This window comes from Protomyctophum parallelum, assembly GCF_964188405.1.
Source record: "Protomyctophum parallelum genome assembly, chromosome: 8".
Lineage (NCBI taxonomy): Eukaryota > Metazoa > Chordata > Actinopteri > Myctophiformes > Myctophidae > Protomyctophum > Protomyctophum parallelum.
The window spans coordinates 20798433-20817097 of record NC_139703.1 but is presented as its reverse complement, the minus strand read 5'-3'; the positions used below and the strand labels follow the sequence as shown (position 1 = coordinate 20817097).

Below are 18665 nucleotides of genomic sequence, written 5' to 3'. Positions count from 1 at the left end.
ACTTCAACTCTTAACAAGCTTACACTTAAGACGGAGGGTGGAGGTGAGATTTATTGCAGATGAATTGATTACAGTATGGAGCTGGGATTGAGGTGAATGGACAGAGAAGTGACTGACAGTATGATAACAGAATGATAACGGAATGATAACAGTATGATGAGGAGGTGACAGTGGAAGGGCTTTGGCGCGGGCCCCCTGGAGACGGGCCAGAGCCTCGGCTCGGATCCTGCCTGGCGGAGGCAGGGGGGGCTCTTGAGCCTGCCCCCCAAAAGGAATTAAAGAGTACACGCCTGGAGGGATGGTGCAAACTTCTGGAGGAAGGAGTAAATTAAGGTTTACCTGGAAGGGACTATACAAACGATGTTGGAGAGATTCCCTCGACGAGCCGGGGCCTTTAGCGAGAAGGGATCCATGGGAGAGTGAGGAAGGCCCCGCGCCATTGGGGCTTCACGATGGCTGGTGCCGCCGACATGGGAGCCTTCGCGGAAGGGGCTCGTGGGAGAATGGTTAGTAGGTATGGTTGGTAGGCGAACAGCCCGATGGTTAGCGAGCCTCTGGATGGTTGGCCGAAAATCGTTTGCCAGCGGAGTCTGTTTGGGATGAGAGTAAGGTTGATTAGCATGGCATGAATGAAACGTGAATGGAATGATTATTTAGCAGGCGTCCTCTCGACAGAGGGTTGCGCAATGAAGGCAATTTCGCCTGACGGAACGGGGGAGCTCCCGGCGGAGAAGTGAGTGAGAATTTGATTCGCCTGGCGGGACAGGGAGACTCCCGACGGAGGAGGCCTGTGTGGCCGGAGGACGGGACGGCCGGAGGACGGGACGGCCGGAGGACGGGACGGCTGCCGTTTTGGAGGAAGTGAGTGTGCGTCCTGGAGAGGGAGAACATGTTAGAAGTGGGCAGAGGAGGAGGTACCCGCCACCCGACGCATCCACCAGTCAGTGTATGTACCGCGCTAGAAGACGCCATGGACTTCTGGGCATCGAGCACGGATGCGGAGGAGGGTCTGACGTAGGAGGAGAAGGCGGAGGACGACCAGCGGCCCGAGGATTGCAGGGTCAGGACGGAGACGCCGCTGGCAGCAGCGGTGGTGGCGGCTCCGATTCTCAGGGAGTGGCTGGAGTAGCGGTCGGGAGGGAGACCACATCTCTCTACGACGACCTCAGACGAGCCCTCCAACGACGTCTCCGGTCATCTCGGTTCTTCGTACATCTGGCCAGCTCCTTTGTGCTTTCCGCACCGGTATCTTTCTTTAGTGCGTCCGCCTAGGTAGGTGTGGGACGTCCTCTCGATCGACGCCCAGCGTTGGTTCCCGCGGTGCGGCCTTGGCCGGGAGTTCTTGATGGCGGCGGCAGTGACCAGCTAGTCTCATACTCCTCACTGCTATCTTCTCTGTTATACTTGGTAATGGCCCGTACGGACGCTTGTTGGTGATGTGCTCATCCTGGTTGATGTTAGGTACCACGCAGACATTCTGGTGCAGCACCCGTCCAGGGATTTCTGTGGGGCTTGAGTAAGTGTCCGGCATTCACGGCCGAGGAGGAGGACGGTCTCCGCGGTAGCAGGGAAGAAACTGGTCTTAACGTGGAGCGGGAGGAGCACGGAGGAGAGGTACCCGACCACCCGACACGACCACCAGTCGTTGAGCCGGACCACACGGTCAAGTGCCGGACTAGTAGACGCCATGGATCTCTGGGCATCGAGCGAAACCTGGGCGTCGTGTTGTTTGACGAACGCGGCAGACCCAAGGGGAATGGTTTGACGAACATAGGTTCTTGGGCTATGGCTGACGCAGTGGACGTGGAACCGAAATTATTAATGATGATATGACCGACTGCGGGAAACTATTCCGCTTGGAATTCCCCCCCAAAAGTGGGAGCGTAGCACGGTGGCCTGAGCTCTCCGAGCAACGGAGGCTGTGAATAGGTTATGGCTTAATCCATTTAGGCCTAAGGCGGATTCTAAAAACGCCTCTGAATCCTGACCTAAGGTTTCTGAAAAACTTCAAATATTTAGCAGCATCAAAAAATTTAAATTTTTGAATACTGTACATACTGTATGGGTTCCCGGCCTGAGGGGGTAAGATACCAATAGGGGTTCCCGCCCGGAAATGGGTTAAGGTGAGTGGTTTGAGACGTTGAGTGGGTGGTTGCCTATGAGTTTAGACATTGCGGCGCGGTTGAGACGTTGCGGTGCGTGGCTGTCGAGCTTAGCTGGTGCAGTGCATGGCTGCCGACTGAGTTTAGCTGCCGCGGTGCAAGGCTGCTGATGGGATTAGACTGCGGTGGATGGCTGACGAGTTCAGCTCGGTGGGGGTCCGTGTTGAGGCCTAGCCGGGAACCTGGCCTTCCAGGCATGCGTGAACAGTGCTCGTTTCCCTGATGATCGCCGAGCAGGTAGCTGGACGGGAGGAGCACAAGCATAGAGTTAGTATGGTCGGACCGACGTGGCAATTGGAGTGAGAGTAGAATCTTAAGACTTAATTGACGGGAGAAACAATGCAGTTGACGGGTGAGTAACAGAGAAAATCTTAATTAGGTACGGACTCGGTGAGCACGGTCTCGCCATCGAGAAGGTCGACATAGGCGGACCTGAATCCTGAGAGAAGACAGACTATGCGCCAACTGCGCGCGAATGAAGTGGAAAGCGAGCTACGCTTTCTTATGTGTCCATTGAACCGAGACATCAGAGACACGTACTTCCCACGGATTACAACTGGAGATTGAGAACGTGACCCGTGGCGAAAACTCCCATATCTGCTGGGCGAGGTACGACAATGTGCAAACGCGGCAGCAGATTTGAGATTTGCTGTGAAAGGAGAGGAATACCAGATGGAACGCGACCGCCCTGAAGACAAGCCATTTGTATGTTTCTGCACTATACCTGCGTCGAGTTAGCGTGACTGTCGCGTTGAAAGCGGAAAGCGGTCGGATAGGGTGAGTGGAGTGATGCGTGCTGCGGTTTAATCATGTCGTGACCATGAGAGATGACTGCCTGCGTAGCATTAACTGAAGCTGGGATGCGACGGACGAGTGAACGGCAAATCGAATCTCGCGTTTGAGTGAAACGTGACGAGTCCTAAATGAGCGATTTAGGGAGACAGCGGGAAGCCGCTCCGCGCACTTGAGCCGATTCCTGAGCAAACGCAATGTGATAATCACACCCGTGAGAAATGAGGGGCGCTGGTGAAAAAGGGACTAGCTCAAGTTAACTAGGTGGTGAAAGGTCAAGTGAACGAGCGGTGCCGGCATGAATATTAAATGCCGTGAATGATAGGAACAGAGTGGCGGAGGGTTAGACATAGAATGAAAACCCGGAAATGAACCACAGCAAAATGTGACTTATTGAGCTGATAGTGGGAGCTCCGACCTGTGAGGCTCACACGGCTTGTAGATCAGCTATTTGAACATGTTCACACTGACGCACGCAAGCACGCCTCTCTTTTTTCTCTCTTCTTCTCCTCTTTTTACTTTGTTTCTTTTCCTCCTTTTCTTTTCTTGTTTTCCTCTTCCTTCTTCCCTTCTCTTTTTTCTCTTTCTCTCTTTTCTCTTCTTTCTTTTTCTTTTTCCTACGATTACGATCAACATCTCATCACAATCCACATGATTGAAGCATGAATCTGAAGCACTAGTAGATTGCCGTGGCATGAATAAATGGGGCACCGAGTTGCCATGTTGGAGGAGACACTGAGGGTGCTTCGAATGAACCGTGGGTTTAAACAACGGCGTTCACCCGGCAAGTGATTAAATAAAACAAGCCTGAGACGCTTATAATGAGCGGACGTGGCAACATGCCTGACGGCACCGGACATGCTCAGTGTAGTCTAGTAGTCTAGTGATAGTGGTGGCTCTAGTGTTGACTCCCGTGGCAACAATGGAACGCGGAAGTGCTCGTTCTATCTCAGGGGATAGTTCCGCCAAAGGAACAATGTTTGGAACTAGACGAAGCGTGTCGCCACTCTACACTGTGGACGGACTAGACGCCGTGTATGTTTTTAGACCTGCAGCCTTGATCTATGCTACGTTCACATGATGACCAGTAGCTTACTGCCGTGAAAGCAACGTTTAATGCATGATCGCCCGGACGCCACCTGAAGCAGTAGCGAGACTGGTGGGATGAGCATTAGCAGCAGTATACAGCATAAGCAGCCTTGTATACGGCAACGCGCGACAACGAAGCACTGAGCAGCAGCAAGCAAGCAGGGGAAAAAGGGGCTATTTGCGTGCGGAGGCAGCATCGGAACGGAATCGAAATTAGGCTAGTTAGCAGTTACGTTTGTTTTGAAAGTTGAACCATTCAGGTGGATAAATAGCAGTAGCGAGCAATTAGAATGATACTGTATCTGATGGAGGCATGCAGGGCCTGGGACGCTGGCGAAACACCCGTCGGTGTGTCCTGGGATGAAAGCTGCGGCCGTGGAGAAATTTGTTGACTCTTGAACTTGGATGGAAATGACGGATGATGAAGGTGAGCTGCGAGCTCTCGATCGTGTCTGTGTGCTACCTGAACAGAAGCACAGATGAGTGACGGGAAGGAAGAGGAGTGCTTATAAAGGGGCGCGGACAAGGTAACGTTGATCTGATTGGAGCAGACGAGTGATGGATCGTTACAGCTCTAAGTTGAACTTACGTCAAAGACTAACACATAATATTAATTCCTGTTGTGAGAATACCACATTGTTTTGTTATTTTGCTTTGTTTATCCTGTGCATGTTATTCTTTTTAGGAAAGGAAATGTAACATGTGATGCTGACTATGAATATATTAGAATTATTTCCTATTCACGAGAAGTGTGATGGGCCGTACAGGGGTGATTGACAGCTGTCAGAGACTGATGACGCCACCCACCCAAGTAACACGGGGGGAAAAGGAGGAAACTCAAGAGAGGTGTAGACCTACACGAGAGAAGTGGAGCTCCATGCGCCAGATAGCAATCTAACTATTATTTAGTGTTAATTGCGTGTATCTGCAGCCTTTGTGAAGAACGGTCGAGTCCATCGGAAAAGTACTTGCTGCTGCCGTTGGAGAAGCGACCATCGTTTGGAATCACCGTCACTGGCGTGTGTGTGACTGTCAGAGACAACGGTGAGATCTTTCCAAACATTTGTTGGATTACATATATTAAGGGGAACCCCGAACATTTAGTTTCTTCGTCAGTCTGTTTAGAGCGGACGCTGATTTTGTTTCTTTGGAACCCTTGGATAAAGGAACTGAATACCGCGGGCGTACGCTTCATTTAAGAGAAGAGGAGGACGCAGACTCTACTCGTGCTCCGCTGACTTTGGGTTTTTAATGTTTATAATTGCCGTTGTAACCCAACGCGTCATACAGACAACATCGGGACTTGTTTGGGGCGGGAGGGGTTTTGAACGTAATTATTGTTTGTTGTTTTTAGTTTGTTTGCCTGTTTATTTATTTTATTTCATAGGGAGGGAGACAGGGACAGAAGCACTGTGCCAAGTGCACTGGTTCAACTATTTACTCTCTATTTAAATACTACAAACCCTACGATCCCTACGATCCCGTTGTTATTTTTTCCTTGGTAATGATTTTCCCTAGTGCATGAAGGGCGATTGTTTCACTGTAGTGTGTCCAGAAACCTTAATATTTACATGCTCAGCTTACTGCATGGCAATTAATCATATTCACATGTTAAGAGCCGCCCACACCAATAATTATAATTATAACGATAACTATAACGTTCAGATGCGTTCACTAATAGTAATTCCTGTAGTGTGTCTGTAATTTATGTCCAAGAAACATATCTGATATCTTGACATTTAAACGTTAATATTTACATGCTCAGCTTACTTCATGGCAATTCATTCACACCAAGAATGATAATTATAACGATAACTATAATGATGATGATGTGAACTAATGTTCTGTAACCACTGGCTGTGTCGGAGCCTCAACATGGATATTGATGACCTGTCCGATATTCATACTGGTAGTTATCATTATAGTTAATGCTCTTGGTGTGGATGGCCCTTATACTGCTATAAATGCTCTGTTGCGCAGGGGCAGATAAAGAAAACAAGAAGGGCATATGGTCACAAAATTCTTTAAAGATGAGAGGTCCTTGAACAGATTTCATAGTTGAATGGATTTTCCTTTGAACTTGTTTTCTATCAGCAATAAAGTGTACTTATTGAAATAAATACCCTCTCTATCTCTCCTCCTCCATGGTGCTGAAAGACACACCAACCAGCAGATACATTTGAACTGGTATCTCATTATCATGATGAGTCTCACAGCAATTGCATCTGCAATGTTTAACGTGAGTGTGTGAATGTGTTGAATGTTACCCTGTACATTTGGATGAGTTTTGATTATAAGCAGAGTGCGTTGTGAGAGGTGAACTTAACATTGCACGCTTTAAATTGTGGGTAATTTACTGAGAATGGGGGCGTTAAAATGATAACTACTTGGTTGTAAACTGTAGTGACATTTGTGCCGTGTGCCATTTTGCGCCTGGTGTAAGATAGGATAGATTCTGAACAAGGGTTAGTCTATCACGCACGAGTCTGCAGATGCAGCATTCTCAGGGAAAACAGTTTTGAAAACGTGATAAAATCAATGCTTTTAATAGCTTTTCACGGTGCGTTCCCTTTACTGCTACATCTTGTGGATGTGGTCTGTTTTTTTCCTTCATATACATATTCTACATTATACAGTCAATTACAATAACCTTGATTTTTTATTGTATAGCGTTCTCCATATTTGTTTCATTTGGAAGGATCTCTGGTAGCACTTAGCGTAGCCTGCCCTATAGGCAGTTTTACAATGATATTTGAAGTCAAGTATTGATAAAAATGCACATGGATCAAACATTTTGAATAATCAAAAAAAGGTAACAGTCAGAATATTCACAGTGATACATTATAGTAAATAAGTGATATTAAGACCACATGATACTGGCTTCTTTCTTTCTTTCTTTTCTTACAGGAAACAGGGATAGAGCGACAGGGAGTGACATGCAGAAAAATGTCCACCAGGCTCAGGAAGAGAACCAGAGATTTTCTGTCAAGAATGAAAGCTTACGAGGTACTCGTCTTGCCATAACCATTCGGCCATTGGTGCCCCCAATGCTGATTAACTTAAAACAGTTCCACACTTGTCTCCCTTATATTATGTGGGCTTTGTTACTGGTCAAGTTACGCAACTTTCCACTGATAGCAGGAAATAGTCAGACTAGAACAGCAATCAACAATGCTATGGCTTTAATGAAGAGAGGTCCCATCGAGACAGGCTTCAAGCTAGGGCTAACCTCGATTAGTCGAATAGTCGACTAATCGATCGGAACGGGTCTCAGTCGACTGACCACCTCTCAGTCGATGTTCACAAAATATTATTGTATTATTCCACTAGGTCTGTGGGGGATATAAACACATTTGAACATGCTTTCTGACTGTTAAAAACAGTCAGAAACTCCACATGCACATTGGAGATTGATTAAAAATCAATATCCAATGTGCATGTGGAGTGTGTCTGCCTGTGTGGCAATGTGCCACTGCCTGTGACTTGAATCGCACAGTGCACCGGCCTGATAGACTCCAGAATCTCAATCTCACCTGCTGTGCTCAATCTGGCTAATGACAAGCCTCTCAGTCGATGTTGGGGGTTCTCAGTCGACTATCAGTCGACTAACAGCAAATTTATTCATATTAATTTTCGACTATACAAATCCTTAGTCGGGGACAACTCTACTTCAAGCACACTATGAGTAAGGGTACATTCAGGCGTATGCACAGGTGCGTAGGCCAGTGGACATCAATGAAAGCAATAGAATACATTGTGTATTTGCTCGGTACATGCGTATTTTGTTATTTAATGAAGGAACGTTTCGGTCCCTCCGGACCTTCCTCAGGCATGGGCGTGGGGTATTAAAAACATTAACGAGGGGGCTAAAAGCCCAAAGATTATACCATTTAAGCTGCTCCTCAATCTGTTATCCACAAATCAGCACCATGAAAATACTATTGTTAGAAAGGATATTCACAGGCCTGGGCCGTGGCTCAGTGGTCCAGGCACCGTGGCTGGTAACACACTTTGGCAGTGTGCCGCGGGTTCGACTCCCAATCCTGGCAGCCTTTACTGCATGTCACCCCCCCCATCTCTCTCCCCCATTTCCTGTCAGCCCTCCATATAAAATAAAGGTGAATGCCACAAAAAAAAACATTTAAAAAAGAAAAGATATTCAAAGGATATCCTAAACTCAAATAATCAGCAATTTAAGTCCTACCAGATACACAATACTGTAGCTTTTTTTTTTTTTTTTTTTTTTTTTTTTAAGATATTTTTTTGCGGCTTACACCTTTTATTGATTTTTGAAGGGACAGACAGTAGGCTGACAGGAAACGGGAGAGAGATGGGGGGATGACATGCAGTAAAGGCCGTGTCGGGTCCGGGAGTCGAACCCGCGGCACACTGCGACTGGATTACCAGTCCGGTGCCCAGACCGTTACGCTACGGCCTGGGCCAATACTGTAGCTTTAAGGCCAGGCTACACTGGGGACGGGTTGGAACCGTACGCAGCTACTGTAGGTGGCTGCACCGACAATTTGTTCGTCCCGCAGGGAGAGGCAAAGGCTTCATAATGCCCCGCGCACACGCAGAAAAATAGAGCACATAAGGATTCACACACGGAGCTTACGCACAACCTGCACACCGCAGCTAGCTTCAATGGTCAAAGCGTCAATTCTATCCCCAGTGTAGCCCAAGCCTAGGCATTGCAAAAGTAGAAAGAAGAAAAAAATCCCCAATGCTAGTTTCACACATATCTCAGGCAAGTCAGAACTTTGTACATACATTGCATTGCTATAAATAAACGCACGGATGCATGTAAACACGCACACTGGCCTACATTTTTTTCCTAGCCATCACGATGAAAGCAAAGTGTCATATATAATGCAGTGCTTGCTTGTTCAGGTGGTACAGTATTTTTTTATCTTCTGTGTACTACTTTCAAAGGTATAAATCATGTTCTCACGTCCCGAGCCACACAGCCCCACCCCCAGGCCTTTTAGCTGTTCCACCTCCTACTATGTTTGGCCTTTACAAACTGCACAGGTGTAAGTGCACTCCATGAATACTATTCAACCATTCAGTGGACACAGGTCTAAGTGGACTCCATGAATACTATTCAACCATTCAGTGGGCCACAGGGCTTTGTCAGGGCTTCACTACATTAGAGGAATTTGAAAAAGTAAAAGCCATCCTCATTTTAAATGGACAGACCTGTGCCTCTCCATCAGCAAATGGACAGCTTTTAACATGGCAGGTGATTTACATTACGGTGACGAACACTTTTGGAAAATAAAGAGGTTGGCGAACCATAACGAGAAACATGATCAAAGAGGTCTATATGTACAGTACAGCCAGCCTGCAACACTTCATTTGAGAGAGATATGCATGGCGGCAATGCACCGAACAGCTGCATGCAATGCATCTCTCTGTCCAATTAGCAATTGTCCCAAATGTTATCACTGAAGCAAATACATTTTCAAATAAATGTATAGTGTAGTAAAAGTACAATATTTAGATCTGCGATGTAGTGGAGTAGAAGTACAAGTTTTGGAAATTGAAAATACTCAAGTAAAGTACAAATACCTCAAGATTGTACTAAAATGCAGAAATGTAAAAAAAAGGCTAAACAAAATGCAATTCATTATAGTAATACTTATGTTACACCACACCAATGCACAAGACTCAGAGCAACAACACAATCAATTTGATTTAACCCAAGCCTCGTCCCTATCATCATTCATTTATCGACAGTTCACTTTGCCTGTCCTCATCATTGAGAGTTAACCAAGGCTAAACAAAAAACGCTTTTGAATGATATGTAAACAATTGTAATTTTTAGTAGCAGATGCCAGTCAAACAGACAGGCAGGCCCGGCCGCTGCCACTGCCCAGTCTCTGCCAGTAGAGAAGAGTGGGGGGCTGGGGTGGGGGTTGAGTAAGCTATGACAGAGCCATGCACGGAGAGACATGACAGGCACTATAAGTGAAAATGAATATGCCCAAGGCAGCTTCCTGATTACTTTCTTATTATAATGGCAAAGCCCACCGCCACCCAGGCGGTGGGCTATATGGTTGGCCATGAAACAGCAAAGTGAGCATAGTGTGGCTATAATGCTTGCAACCTGCTGCAAGTCTAAAGCCTTGCAAAACACAGCCTCGCTTCACATCAATGGTTCTCACATTTGTCCGATTAGGTGGCAAACAATCATTATCCTTAACTCCATGGAATTGATTGGCCCAACAGGTGCGATGGCACCACTACAAAGGCAATTAGATCAATGCTTGTTCAAGTGTCAGATAGAATTCAGACCAGTTGTACTAATATACGAATAGTATAATTAACACCAGGAGACGATGGATTCGTCATTACCTCCTGCAAAGACGTTATTAGTAGACATTACTAAACAGCCCAACGGTGACAACAAATAAATAGGCAAACAATAGTCACAAAAACAGGATCTTTTGCGGCTATACATTTTGTGTAGGCTAAGTGCAATATGGGCTTGTGCAATAACAGGAAGTACGGTTGTGTGTGTGTGCATTTGTTGTACTAGTTTTATAGATTTTTAGCTTTTAGTGATTTGATGCACTGATCGGTTGACACTTTTAATTTCCTTATACACATTGCAATAAACATCTATTCTATTCTATTCTTTCTTACAATACTGCTTAATATTAATGCGTGTGAAAATAGTGATTTCAAATCAACCTTTTTTTGAGGGGTGCTAGTCCTATAAACAGCTTTTTGTCATAACTCGTGTCACATTTATCATTGACAATGTAAGGCGAATTCACGTCAGATGTGTCTGAGCAAATCAGCTATGTATATAATCGTTAATAGTATTTGTGTCGGTATAACATGAGAAGGGGTATAGTGTGGTGTAATGCCCCACATTTACCTGAGACGTGAAAGAACTAGGCCATGTGGAGGAGGTCGGCGAAGATGATAAGAGCGCCCCTCACTTCACACGGGTGTGATTCTTGAGTGGTGCAACCACTCCTAGACAGCTATGTGTGTCCCTGGGTCTGTCCCTGGGTCCCTGGCTGGCTGTGTCCGAGCACGAAAACCCCACATGGTAACTCTGTCATTTCTCAACCATTTCGGACGCAGGGCGGCTCGCCGGAACCGGGCCAGCACCCTGCACGCGTTCCTGTGGGTCTGGAACTTCCGGGAACGCCCAGGGGAACCCCACACAGAGTTGCACCACTCACTTCACACAAGTGTGATTTTTTCTTCCACATTATTATTACACTCTTTTGTGTAATTCCCAACTGGGCATTCGTTTCAGGCAAGCGGGTGGGCAACATGAAACAGCTACAAACAGCAGGTGAGTGGGCAACATGAAACAGCTACAAACAGCAGGTGAAGAAGCAGGAATTAATTCTAATCAGGCAGCGAAGAGCCATTCCATTTAGTCCTGATCCGGGTGTCTCTCTTTCGAACGCACGCGCACACACGCGCACGCGTACACACACACACACACACACACACACACACACACACACACACACACGCACACACGCACACACACACACACAGACACACCGATCCATGCATGCACACAATAGCACATAATAGCTTCTTACATTTTAAGCCTAAGGTTTGCTTTTGAAGACTGTGCTGTCCTTTGACAACCCTCCCAGAAGAAAATTGCAGTCTGCGTCCTCTCGACTGAGGGTTGAGATCTCTAACAAGGTGCTAATGACCCTCGCCACAACCCCAGAACCTCACTTACAATCTTTGCTTTTCTTTCCACATATTGTGCATTTTCACCGAGATAAGATGTGCTACTCTAGCTCACAGCATAATAGCAAACAAGAATCTAGATGAAAGGCTTTTGTCTGCAAGAGTGAAAACATGACATTTGCACTGTGTGAATGGTTTCTCCTCATTCAGAGTGCACTCAGCATTACATTCTGCTCTTCCTCATGTGTCACTTTGCTCTTATCCATTTATCCCTTAACAGTTTCCGTGCTTTGAATGGATTACTCCAGGTTAATGTCGCTGCCATATCGGACATACGCGAGTTTTGTTTTATGTGTTTAATCCGCCGTAATGTAAACAAAAAAAATAAAATTCTTCTTCGCCGCGGAGAAAGAGAGTAGGCGCATCTGTTGTGATAAAAAAAACGGAAATCGTCACATGCTGTGGGCTGCTAGGGCTTCTGGGAAATTGAGGCCAATGCAAATGAATGGGGTACAACGCCTCATGGAGACGAGTCTTGTGTGCGTCTTCCGGGTGCACCAAGATGGTGGATGGTACGATTGGATCACAACAAACCGAGGGACCTTTTTTCGCTGGATTTTCGCGGATTAAAAGCCCAAATAATTCAGCGTATGCTCTAAAGGTAATACAACAATCTCGGCAGTGAAGGGGGGTTGATTAAAAGTCTGATAAATCGTTTTCCGCAGTCAAACTGTTAACTACGAAGTAACCTCGCATCAGACTATCCAGCATAGCTATATCAACCTCGGAGGAAAGTCTGGTAAGGCCGGCAGTGTCGGTAGGCCAATCAGAGGCAGGCGGGGCGTTACCATGTCTATGCTCGGACGTAGAGATAACTTACCTGTCCTATAAATGACTGACGCTGGGTACAGATGACGAGCAGGCTTAGGTTTGATATCGCTATAGCATTGATATCGCTATAGCTGTCACGTGTGCAGGGCAAGGAGGGTACGACCCAAGAGCAGACAGCAAGGCAGAGGCAGAGGATCTCATATATAACAGATTTATTCAACCACGAAGGAACAGAACACACCGAGACTTACAATAACAATCTGACAAAGGAACTGAAAGACATGGGGAGTATATAAAGGCAGGGGAAAACAGGACACAGGTGAACACAACTGACAATTAACACTAGGATAGGCTAACAGCCAAACAGAACACAGGTGACTAGGGTTACACTAATACAGGGAGGTGAGACAAGGCAGGTGACATCAAACAAGGCAGACAGGAAACACAGGAACAAGACTACAAAATAAGAGTACACACTAAAACACACAAACTAGGAACAAGGAACACTAGAAAAAAATAACACATGTCACAGACCGTGACAATAGCATTATATATAGCTATAGCATTGCCTCGCTGGGTTTCATTTTTGAACCGCTCCGGTTGCTATGCACGGTTGCAAGGGCCTCGCCCACACTGCTTGTGTTTCTCAATAGCCATTAGCTTCTGTTTTTAGGCTGCTGCGCCTTTGCAGGCTTTTTTTGTCTGTGGTGTTGACTAGATTTGCGATGTTCTGAGGTCTTTTCTGATTATCCGGTAAGTGCATTCGCGTTTTCTAGAGCAAGGGTTGGCCTTATTTTAGCTCGGTGGCATTAACGCTAATACATCCAAGACGGAAGCCAAAACCGGACGCAAGTCATAGGGGAATAGCCTGAAAACACCCTGAAGCACCACCACTTATATCCACCACTCAATGTGTTAATGATGGGTGAGGACGAGGCCACGATGCTCATCAGAGAGTAGAGCAGAACAGTGGAAACCCCCTGGTCCCTAATACTGTCCAACAGTACAGTACAGTACAGTACAGTACAGTACAGTACAGTACAGTACAGTACAGTACAGTACAGTACAGTACAGTACAGTACAGTACAGTACAGTACATATCTCAGTCAATACTGGCTCCTTAATACTTCTCCAACAGTACAGTACAGTACAGTACATATCTCAGTCAATACTGGCTCCTTAATACTTCTCCAACATTACAGTACAGTACAGTACAGTACAGTACATATCTCAGTCTATACTGGATCCCTAATACTCTCCAACAGTACAGTACAGTACAGTACAGTACAGTACAGTACAGTACAGCACAGTACAGTACAGTACAGTACATTACAGTACAGTACAGTACAGTCGATATGCTCACATCTCTCAGTTCCTTGATAGCTGGGCAACAGCTCAGACACTCTGTAACTCTCTGTACCTTCCTCCTCCTATCTGAGAATGATTTCCCTGTCGCATTGTATCTGCTATTTCTCTTCAGCATTATTTTGTATTCTTTTTTGTAACCCCATGAACCCTAGCATTGCTTTTCTGGGCATAACAGGCAACATTTGACAAAATCTTGTAGATTTCTTGTTTTCCCCCGAAGAGAGGGGAAAAAAAGTTGTATAGACCCCTGGGTCATCGTACTTACCTATCGGCGATAGTTCAGGCACGCTGCCGATGTACGGTCCTTCCAGGAACTTGGGCTCGCTGTCGTTGATGTCCTGGACCTTGATGACGAACTCGGACTCGGGTTCCAGCGGGTCGTCAGAGAGCCGGTCTCGGGCCTGCGCGCGCAGAGTGTAGAAGGCCTTCTCCTCGCGGTCCAGCCGCTCCGTGGCGTGGATGTCTCCCGTCAGCTCGTCGATGATGAAGATGGTGCCCGCTCCCTCCCCGGAGACGGTGTACTTGATGTTCCCCTCGCCCTCATCCGAGTCCGTGTGGATCTGACAATGGATGCAAATATTATTTAAAACTTTGCTTTTCTTTGTTTGTTTTGTTTTGTTTTAAATTATTTTTTCTTTTTACATTATCTGGCTTCAGCTTATAAAAGTAATTATTCCATATTTCCTGGAGGGATTCTTCAAAAGGTTGAAATCCATCTAACAGCACTGGCCCATATCAATGGAGTGAAGCTCCAATGTAACCAACTACCACTGTGGATAGCAGTGCTTTATGTGAATGAATATTTCCACATAATGACATCTGGAGATTGAAACAGGCGTACGACTCAGCGTGTTCTCCTCCACCTCCATTTTCTCATCTATTTCCCAGCAGCCAATGCAGCTTAAGGTCCATTCTCAACTCCCCCTGGGCCAGCCATCATCACACTGCCATGAAAAAAGGGGAAAAAGACAGCAGTTCCTATGATGATTTACACCGTCTTCACACGGCATGCCCTTTACAGGATATGAAGCCCAAATTAGGAGATCAAAGTCATTTCAGAGATTGTTAAAGGTGGGGAAGTGTAGGCGCTGAGGTTGAAAAGTGAACTTAAAGAGCCCATATAAATCAAAGCTTCTCCCCTAATGTGATTAGAAGACATTCTGGAAGCTGCGACGAGAGCAGCCCCAACCTCCCCTTTGGGTCTTTACAAAGCTCATGGGGTCTGCAGGCACTCTCTCTCTCAGCGCACGCACGCATGCACGCATGCACACGCGCACACACACACACACACACACACACACACACACACACACACACACACACACACACACACACACACACACACACAGTTGCCTTCTACCTGAAATTATAATTCCGAGCCCTCTCTGCAGTATAACCGTGGTTCAATCTACCAAACAGGCCCAGGGAGAGGAGAGAGGGGGATGTGGGGGGGGGGGGGGGTCTATGGTAGAGATCACCCCAGCCTTCCTGGTTAATACTTTATAAAGGCTTAATTAAATACAGGCTTCTATCACCCTCACGGGGTTTTCATTAAGTATTTGTCGTAAAACCGCAGAATAATGCAAGCACGTGCCTCCATATTGCTTCGCTCATCCTTTTGCCCCAACCTTTTTTTACCTGCCTTTCTTTCAAATAAATGAACAGAGAAAGTATACACTTTTGGCTCCATTAATATTTCAGTGATAATAAAATAAGCTTGAGTTTCTAGAGCTGAGAAAGAGGGAGAGAGAGAGAGAGAGAGAGAGAGAGAGAGAGAGAGAGACATAGACAGAGAGAGAGAGAGACATAGACAGATATAAAGTTATCCAATGAACGTGTGACTGGAGATTTATCACTGTTTATTGTACTGTTACTGTATTTTCTGGCTCACTGTCTTTGATTCTCAATATAAAAATGTGAATTTACTTTCATGTCTATTTAAATCACATTAATTAAATTAAACATATACCCAACCGCCTACACAAACAAAAATACTACATTGAAGAATTGTGTAGCGCACACACACACACACACACACACACACTCACACACACACACACACACACACACACACACACACACACACACACACACACATACACACACACACACACACACACACACACACACACACACACACACACACACACACACACACACACACACACACACACACACACACGCACAGAGTTGATGATTCTGTTGTGATGCATGCTTCTGTTTCTCTCCCCTCAGGGTAGATGTGTCCATCCATCTGTCAGTCCGTCCTCACTGGACTGATTCATGCTGGTGGTTGTACGCACACACGCACGTGTGTGCGCACACACACACACACACACACACACACACACACACACACACACACACGCACGCACACACACACACACACACACACACACACACACACACACACACACACACACACACACACACACACACACACACACACACACACTCTCTAAAGGTCATTGCCAGGATGAACATCAGCTTTAAAGCAAACAGAACCATTAGCGGTAAAGAGTAAAGACGTAGTCAAATGTGGATTGGGAAAAACAGAACATACACAGCCAGAGTGCAACCATTTTCTATTGAAAAACATGAGAAAATTGGTCACCAGGGGAAAAAGGAGTACAGAGGAGAAAATAATCAGGATTTCTTGCTGTACTAATGTCTCACAAGCACATAGTCTGAGGCTGCTTTCACAAGGCTGTGATACACTAGTACGATTGTTTAATAGTTAATAGTATACTGAGTATGATTATAGCCCTCCCCCGCTGGTGCCATTTCACATTAGATATACCTAATATCTAGTTGGGAGTTCATAATTTATTCTGACTTTGTTTCTTCAGCAGACCAAAGAGATAATTTGACTGTACAGCATGTAAATGAAAATAACACTTGTGTGTGAAATGTGCGGCGCCTATTACGATGTTTAACACATTTTGACCTGAGATCAGATTCTAAAAACTTCTACATCCTGATAGTTTTCTGAAAAAGCTATGTTTCTATGTCAGTCGCTCTTCGATTTTTCAAAAATAGCAGACCTACAAGCTCGTAGCGCTTGTAGATCTTCTATTTTTCAATAGCTAAAGCATAACATAATGCTAACACCAAAAGGGGTTCGCGCCCAAAATGGGTGCTGTAAACTAAAATGTAAAGTCCATAGACTTGGCTGCCACGTGTCATCCAACACACCGAGCCGACTAGCGAGAACTAACGGTGGCTGCTCAGACCATCTCTGCGTCGCTTCACGTCGAACTAACACACAATGTAAAGACTACAGTCTTAAATATAACTCTCCAGTACCAGGAGGTGGAAATATCACAGCATTTAGCAGAGCCAAGCTCCAAAGCAGAGATGTTAGACAAGGGCCGTTTCTTAAATACCAGAACGCAAATGGACTGCTGCAGAATATTCTTTGTTTGAAAATGCCTAAAATAGGGATTGATATTATGCAATGACCATTTTGTTTTCCCATGGGGGTTTTGCAATCTCTCTGCTCTTCTTCCTGCACTAATGACTGTAGGGATGGAGCTCGTTCATTTTTATTGATAAGATCACCTTATCGAGCAGGCTTATCGAGCCGGGTCCTTATTGAGCCCACTATTGAGCATTTGCTATTATGTTGTGGAAAGATGGGAGACAATACATTGAACAGAACCTTTTTTTTTTGTTGTGAGAGTTTGTATATGCCATGACTTGATGTGTGTGTGTGTGTGTGTGTGTGTGTGTGTGTGTGTGTGTGTGTGTGTGTGTGAGAGAGAATATTTATATATTTAACATCTCTTGCACTACATTTTACTAACTAGGACCTTAAAATACGTTACTTTTCTAACAGACAGAGGGAACTGTTAATTGTGTACCGTCACTTTAAAAGCGCAATGTATACGTCATCGTACGACGGTCACAGACACAGACCAAAATAGCCAATGAATCTACAAGCTCACACTGCGTCTGGTTGCACTGCGTTGTGAGCTTGTAGATCTGCCTTTTCGACAACGATAGACTGAGAAGTCGCACATTGAATTATCATCATCATACTATAATTCAGTCAATGTCTGTCTGTCTGAATGTGTGTCTGTCTGTCAGAAACACCGCCGTTGCTCCTCACTGCATGCCTGCACCAATCGCTCCCACTTTTCACACAGGCATTGACCATAATAATATGGAGGTTTTAACTAAGCCCTTTTACCAATTTAACAAATTATAAATTAAAAATGTGAAAACACACCCAGGGCACAGTACCCCCCACGGGGCAATATCTCACAACGGGTAAGGGCTAGTTATTATAACTCTATGGCACTTGGCAGGGAGGGAGTTTTGAGATTCCCAAACATATTATGAATTTGATTATAAATTATGGCAACTTGCTGGGCAACAAGCACCTGCACATGTCTTGGGTGGAAGAGGACGGTTGTTCCGCTGCAACAGCTGAGCTGACGGCTCGTGTTGTTTCGACTCGGTGCAGACATGCAAAGGTATCGCATTTGGGTTTAATACAATGCATTATTGACAGATGCCTATGAAATGTTCCCTTTCGTGCAACTGTGCTACATTATTGCATTTAGCTCCTCTCTTGTCTTTTTATAAATGTAACCAAACTGTTTCACCCGTTCCACCATACTTCCACGGCGCAACCATGACACAACCACCCGTCACGTCTCGGGCCCTTACCACCGTGGCCGAGTCAGTTTAGAGCTTGTCCAGCCTAACTTCGAAGAGACGAGAGGGGGCGAAAAAACAAGAAAA

The 18665-nt window shown here is 45.6% G+C and overlaps 1 pseudogene across 1 annotated transcript in view; it reads right to left on the bottom strand.

Annotated features, from left to right (window-relative positions):
- The window catches only part of LOC310862946 (cadherin-22-like), a 127329-nt pseudogene that overhangs the window by 98083 nt on the left and 10581 nt on the right, over positions 1–18665 (bottom strand). Inside the window, exon 2 of the transcript in view lies at positions 14182–14476. The product of the transcript in view is annotated as a cadherin-22-like (transcript). The remainder of the gene's footprint in view (positions 1–14181; positions 14477–18665) is intronic.